This window comes from Otolemur garnettii, unplaced genomic scaffold (genome assembly GCF_000181295.1).
Source record: "Otolemur garnettii isolate 467f Iridium unplaced genomic scaffold, OtoGar3 scaffold00001, whole genome shotgun sequence".
In the NCBI taxonomy this organism is placed as follows: domain Eukaryota; kingdom Metazoa; phylum Chordata; class Mammalia; order Primates; family Galagidae; genus Otolemur; species Otolemur garnettii.
In genome coordinates, this window is record NW_003852396.1 from 61,553,340 (window position 1) to 61,560,815 (window position 7,476).

The following is a 7,476-nucleotide window of genomic DNA, read 5'->3' on the forward strand; positions in this document are numbered from 1 at the left end:
ACCTGTACAAAGATCACTAGGACAAGATCAACACCTGTTCTCAATAATCTCAAGTCTAGCCTGAAGACAAATAAGACATTCTCAGAAAAATAATTACTATGGGATAAGATAGACAGGTGATACTGTGGTAGGAAGGTACTTAGTTTGCCTGGGAGGGTCAGAGGAGTTCTAGAACACAGCTGACCCCACTGCACTTGGGCAGAAGAACAGCAAACACAGAGGTCCCATGCTGTGAAGAGAAATGTATGATGTGACCCAGCGTCTAGAACATGGGATGGATGGCAGAAGGGTGGGGATGGCAGGAGATGCTAACAAACAGGCCGTGAGGCAGCTAGGGCTCCGTGTGGAATAGTGTAGGGGCGTCCACTACTTTTCCTTGTTTTTCTTTGGCCTTACCCCTTCCTTTGGGGAAATGCTTTCCTACTCTGTGAGATGGCCGATCACAAGGCTCAACTTTCCATTTTCTGCATGTGGACTCCTGCCTGTGCAGAACCAATCCAGCCCTTTAGAGGAATGGATGCGGATGCTGGAAAAGAAAGTCTGTCCTATTGAAGACAGGAAGCTGCCAGTGGTTATATTTTCCTCTTTTAGAAAGAGCTTGCCTGAAGAAAGGAGGGGCAGAATGGAAAAAGAGAAAAGAAAAAAGAGATAAGAAAGATGAGAAGAGAGGAGATAACTGTTGAGATAATTCTAAAATTCTGGATCCAACTTACCTGAGTTGCTAAAGCTAGTACAATTTCTGTTTTTAGGTCAGCTACTCTGAGTTACATTCCTCTCACTGGCAGTTAGAAGGGTCATGGCTGGGGAGGGTTAGAACCTGAAAGCAGGAAGACCAGTCAGTGGCTCCTACAGTGTTCCTCTGTCCTCCTTGGCTACATCCTGACTGCTGGTAAGAGAAAAGAGAACAGCTCTCCATCACCACCTCAATCTTCACACACAGCTTGGGAGAAGAGCTGGTTCTCACCCAGCCAGCTGGATGGCGCCCACTTCCTGTCCTGCGAATGTCGGCTGCCTTCCCAGGCTGTTATCTGACTCCACTATCAGCCAGGGGCATCCGGGAACACATCAGACTTCTAGGAAAAATGATGTTCTACAAGAGCAAACTCAGGAGACCAGAGCTGATGGTAATTCTAGCAGCCATGCACACAAAGAAGCCCTGGATATTATTCATGGCCTCTGGTTTTCAGGAGTCTGGCACCAGCTCCAGCAGTCAAGATAACTTGGTAACTTAAATCCTCAGAGGCTGTAGGGCTCATAGTCTTTGCTTCCAAAGAGAATCATCTGCAGGTTTTAGTGCATCTTACAACCCAGACCAGAGACTACTAACTGTGAGCCTTGGCAAATTACTTCACCTCTGAGTTTCCAGTTCTCAGTTTTAAAGAGGTGTAATTACAGCAACCACTGCCACATGTGGAGAGCTTGCAATGTACCAGAGCTGCTAAGTGCTACACATGTGTACATGGAGTCACCTCTTTCTCAGTCCCCACGTATAACTGCAGAGAGTGTGCCCAGCACAGTGGCTGGCACTCCATGAGAGTTTCCCCCAGGTTTGTCATTGTTATTATTTGTGGTGCCATCAACTGGAATCTAATCTGCCAAAGGATGAGGAAACTGACACCCAGAATCAGTGAATGAATTGCCTAAAATCATACAGCATAATCAGCCAGCGACAGAGCAAAATCTAGAACCCAAGCCCCATCTAAGTTGAGGTACATGTACACAAAAGCAACAAAAATTATAGGGGATCTAGAAATTATTTAACCTTGAGTAAATATAACTTCCATGGAGAAAACTTTAAAAGTCTAATAAAAAACATAATGATGATCTGGGTAAATGGAGATATTCCATACTCTTGAATGGGCAACCTCATATTATAATGGTAGCAATTACTTCCAAGACTGTTAGATCCCAGTTGGGCTTTTTGAGGAAGTTGGAAAATGTATTCTCAAATGTCTATGGAGGAAGAGAGATCCATGATTCAAGTAAGTCAGCTTTAGAAAAGAAGAAGAGGGGGCTTGGCTCACATCTGTAATGCTCGCACTCTGAGAGGCCAAGGGGAAGAATCTCTTAAGCTCAGGAGTTTGAGACCAGTCTGAGCAAGAGTGAGACCATGTCTCTACTAAAAATAGAAAAATTAGCTGGGTATCATGGGAAGTGCCTGTAGTCTCAGCTACTCAGGAGACTGTGGCAGGAGGATCCTTTGAACCCAGGCGTTTGGGGTTGCCATGAGCTAGACTGATGCCACGGCACTCTAGCCTGGGTGATAGAGCAAGACTCTGTCTTAAAAAAAATAGAAATAAAGAAAGAAAAGGAGAAGAGGGAAGAATCACCTTAATAGTCACTGAGATACATTATAAGTTGGTAGTAATAAAAAGCTGGCATTGGTACAAGAAGATGATTGGTTTGCAAATATTTTATCCCATTCTGAATGTTGCCTCTCCAATCTGTTAATTGTTTCCTTTGCTGTGCTGAATATTTTTAGTTTGATATGGTTCCATTTGTCCATTAAGTCCTCTCCATAAAATCATTGATCAGACCAATATCAAGAAGATTTTCCCCTACGCTTTCTTCTAGTAGAGTACAGAATTCTTCCTAACTAATTTTATGAAGCCAGCATTACTGTGATACCCAAACCAGATAAGGATATTACACTTAAGTCATTTTCAGTTGCTTTTTGATAGTTTTTTTTTTTTACATAGATATTCAGTTTTCCCAGCAGAATTTGTTAAAGAAACTCCCTTCCCCAGTAAATGTAGATGGCAACTTTGTAGAAAATAAGTTGTGTGTAAGTATGTGGATATATTTCTGGAGTCTCTATTCCATTACATTGGTCTATGTGTCTGTTAACCAGTGCCATGCTGTTTTGGTTACTATAGTTTTGTAATATATTTTGAAGTCAGGTAGTATAATGGGTCCAAGTTTCTTCTTTTGCTCAGAATTGCTTTGGCTATTCAGGGTTCCTTTGTGGCTCCATGTGAATTTCAGAATTGTTTTTTTGATGTCTTTAAAAGAAGACATTTGGTAGAGATTGCATAGAACGTGTGTATTGCTTTGATCAGATGGTCATTTTCACTAGATTAATTCTCCTAAATATGAGATGTATTTCCCTTTTATAATGTCCTCTTCAATTGTTTTCATGGGTATTTTATAGTTTTCCTTGTAAAGATCTTTCACCAACTTTTATTCCTAGGTATTTTACTTTATTTGTAACTATTGCAAATAGGATAGCTTTCTTGATTTCTTTTTTTCACTAGTTTGTGTATAGAAATGCTACTGATTTTTGTATGTTGATTTTTTATCTTGTAACTTTACTCAATTATCAGTTCAAGGAGTTTTTCATGGAGCTTTTTGAGTTTTTTTTAATAAGACTATGTCATCTGCAAAGAGGGAGAGTTAACCTTTCTCTTTTTCAATTTGGAAACTCATTATTTCTTTTTCTTGACTAATTGCTCTGACTAGGACTTCTAGTACTATGGTGAATGGAAGTGGTAAAAGTGAGCATCACTTGTCTTGTTCCATATCTTAGAAGTAAAGCTTTTGTCTTTTTCCTGTGCAGTAGAATGTTGGCTATGGGTTTGTCATATATGGCCTCTATTGTGCTGATACATATTCCTTCTATACTGAACTTGTTAAGAGCTTTTATCATAAAGATGTATTGAATTTAATCAAATGCTTTTTCAGCATAAATTGAAATGATCATATGGTTTTTGCCCTTTGTTCTGTTCTGTTGATAGGATATATCACATTGACTAATTTCTACATGTTAAACCATCCTTTCTTTCATCCCTGAGATAAATTTCACTTTTGTGACAGATAACCTTTTTAATGTGCTGGTGGATTCATTTTACTAGCATTTCATTGAGGAATTTTGCATCTATGTTCATCAGGGATATTGGTCTATAGATTTTTGTTGTTGTTTTTGTTGTTGCTGTAATATCCTTATCTGGTTTTGGGATCAGGGTAATGCTGGCTTCATAAAATGAATTAGGAAGAATTCTGTACTGTTCAATTTTCTGGAAGAGTTTAAGAATTGATACCAGTTCTTTAAATGTTTGGTAGAAATCAGCTTTGAGCTATTTAGTTCTTGTGCTTTTATTTGATGAGATATTCCTATAACAGATTCAATCTTGTTACTCATAATTGGTCCATTTAAATTTTCTATTTCTTCTTGGTGAAGTCTTGGTCGGTGGTAGTGTTCCAGAATTTATTCATTCTCACTAGATTTTCTAATTAGTTGATACATAGTTGTTTGTAATAATCTCTAATGATCTTTTGTATTTCTGTGGTATTAGTGGTAATGTCTCTTTTTGCATTTCTGATTTTATTGACTTGGGTCTTTTCTCTCTTTTGGGGTGGGGTTGTTAGGTTAGCTAATGGCTTGTATATTTTGTTTATCTTTTCACAAAACTAGCTTTTTTGTTATGTTGATATTTTGTATTTTTTTTAGTCTCAATTTTGTTTATTTCTTCTTTGATCTTTATTATTTCTTTCCTCATACTAATTTCAAGTTTGGTTTGTCGATCAATCCTTTCCTAGCTCCTTAAGATGCATTGTAGGTTTTGTTGTGATTCTATTTTTATTTGTTCCAAGTAATTTTTTAATTTTCTTATTAATTTCTTCCTTGATCCATTGTTCATTTGGGAGCATATTTTTTAATAACTGTGTATTTGTACATTTTTGAAAGTTCTTCTTATTAATCATTAGTTTTTTGAATATTAAATATCTTTATTTAAAGATTCTGAAAAATGAGTTACTTTTAACTGACCTACATGCTTTTAAATATGAAGATCTCAATTGCTAGACATGCAGATTCCCTAATAAGAATGAACTTGTTCTGGCATGTATGGGCTCCATGCATCTTGCTAGAATGTTATGTTTCCTCCCATATGAAAGCTTTCCCTGTCACCTCTAATACTTTCATATTAAGTTGTCACTTATACCTCATTTTGGTGCATATGCCAAAAACACCTTATACATTGACAGATGCTTGTGCCAAATTTTGAGAATAATGCAATTAAATACTATTAAGAATTTATGCAGTGGCTCACGCCTGTAACCCTAGCACTCTGGGAGGCTGAGGCAGGTGGATCACTCTATCTCAGGAGTTCAAGACCAGCCTGGGCAAAAGAGAGACCACATCTCTAAAACCAGCCAGAAGCTGTGGCAGGTGCCTGTAGTCCCAGCTATTCAGAGGCTCAGGCAAGAGGATTGCTTGGGCCCAAGAGTTTGAGGTTGCTAAGAACTGTGACACCACAGCACTCTACTGAGGGGCAAAAAAAGTAAAATTATCTCCCAAAAAAAGCCTTACTGTGGGCCTTTCCTCCAACTGGCCTATTATGCCATGACATCAAATCTCAAGAGACATGTGACTTTTAGTCATCTTGCCTAAAAGTTACACACATGTCTTCTTGTTCAGAGCTACTAATACATAATAGAACTTGAAGTACTACCTAACCCATTTCTTCATCTGTAAAATGGGAGAATATACTAAATGTGTGAGAATTAAATGAAACGATGAACATGGAGCATCTGTTATACGGCCCTGTCACCACCAGCACTGTCTCATTGCTTTAACCCTCTGTCAGTGCATGAACACATGGTTGCCACAAAGTTAGTAAAAATACAGAAGGTGCCAAAAAAGCATCTACACATTTTAAGAAAAGCAAAAACTACTAAAATTGTAATACTGACTATATACCCATCACAAAAGATAATAAATACAAATCACATTTGACTTATGCAATTATAAGAGGTGCTCAAAGAGGTTGCCATCAACATCCAGACACTTCTGATTTTGGAGAACTATTGCCTGGGCAATACTGACCAAAGTGTTTGCTTCTATCACTGCACACACCCTTTCAATTTCTTCCCAAAGTTCCACCAGTGTAGCCGATTTTCTATGGTACACCACATCCTGTAAGGTGCCCCATAGGTAGAAGTCAAGGGGTGTTAAGTCAGGAGACCGTGGGGGAAACTCAGCGACGCCTCTGCATCCTACCCATTGTCCTGGCAAGTTCTCATCAAGGTAAGCTCTGGGTGGAAGTGCAGTGGGGCACCATCTTGTTGGAATTAAAACATATCATCCCCCAAACAGTGTCCTAATTGCAGGTAAAATGGATGTATGTAGCACGTCTAGGTACACTGGACCAGTAATAGGACCTTCAGAAAAGAATGGTCCAATGATTCCCTCAATGACAGTCAACACCAGCATAGAGGCCCAGTAAATGGACATTTTTTTCCATACGTGGAATTTCTGGAGCCTAATATGCACAATTATGTTGGTTGACTATTCCGTTTAGTTTAAACTGTGCTTTGTCAGACCCAAGTATTTCCCCCACAAACTTCCCATCCACTTGTACCATATTTTGGAACCACTCACAGTATTGCACCCTTGGATCAGGGTCGTCTTCATTCAGTGAATGTAATAATCTCGGGACACAAACTTCCCACTCTGCTGTCTTAAGAATGTGTTGTATGCTTGTCCTGCTGATCCCACTCTCACGTGCACACTGTTTGGTGGACTTCTGTGGTGAGCTTGTGAACTGCTCCAGCACCATCCTGGACACAGCAGGACTTGTGGCTATGCGAGGCCTCCTGGACCTTCCCTTGTGCACCTCGCACATGGTGCCAAGCGTCTCAAACTTATAGCAAATGCATGCAATTGTCAGGCCTGTTGGAGGGTCTGTTGCTTACTCACGCTTCCACTGTTGCTGCACTTCCACAATGTTCTTGAATTTCAAACAGCACTTCAAAGTGGTCTTGCACTCCTCAAATGACAACCGGGACTCTGCCATTTTCTTTGACTGTCCTGCCTGTTGCATGGAGACTGGTGCTAGCAATCATTTGATCAGCACCTTCGTTTGAGCCCAAGTCTTACTACACATTGCTACCGTAATTACATTCATAACTGGGGACTGAGAAGGCTAAGTCCTATCTAGATAATGTCTCTTAAAATACACATGCATTTCTTTTGGCACCCCTGTATCTGACCTTATTGCTTGAGGCACTTTCTTATTGTTACTGTACAGAGCGACAGTTGGTATAAGTCAGGTGAAACGCCAGCACCAGAGCATTCCAACTTTGATAGCTTGTGCCTGTCGTTTTCAACCTGTGCTTAGACCTGAGGCCTGTGCACTTCCGCAGACACTGGCAATGAACTCCCAAGGCCCAAGGTCGGCCGGAGTTGGGCTCTTGCTGCCACAGGCCAGATCCAGCCTGACACCTACTAGATTGTAGGGGTGGGTTAGTCCACCCAATCACAAGGGACAAAGAGCTGATCATTAGTTTTATTCTACTGTGGTCAGAAAAGATACTCCATATAATCTTTTAAGTTTGTTTATACTTATTTTGTGGGCTAACATATCATCTATCTTGGAAAATGTTTCATGGGATAATGAAGAGAACATATATTCTGCAGCAGTTGGATGAAATTTTCTGTCACTGTCTGTTAGGGCCATTTGGTCTAAAGTTCAGTTT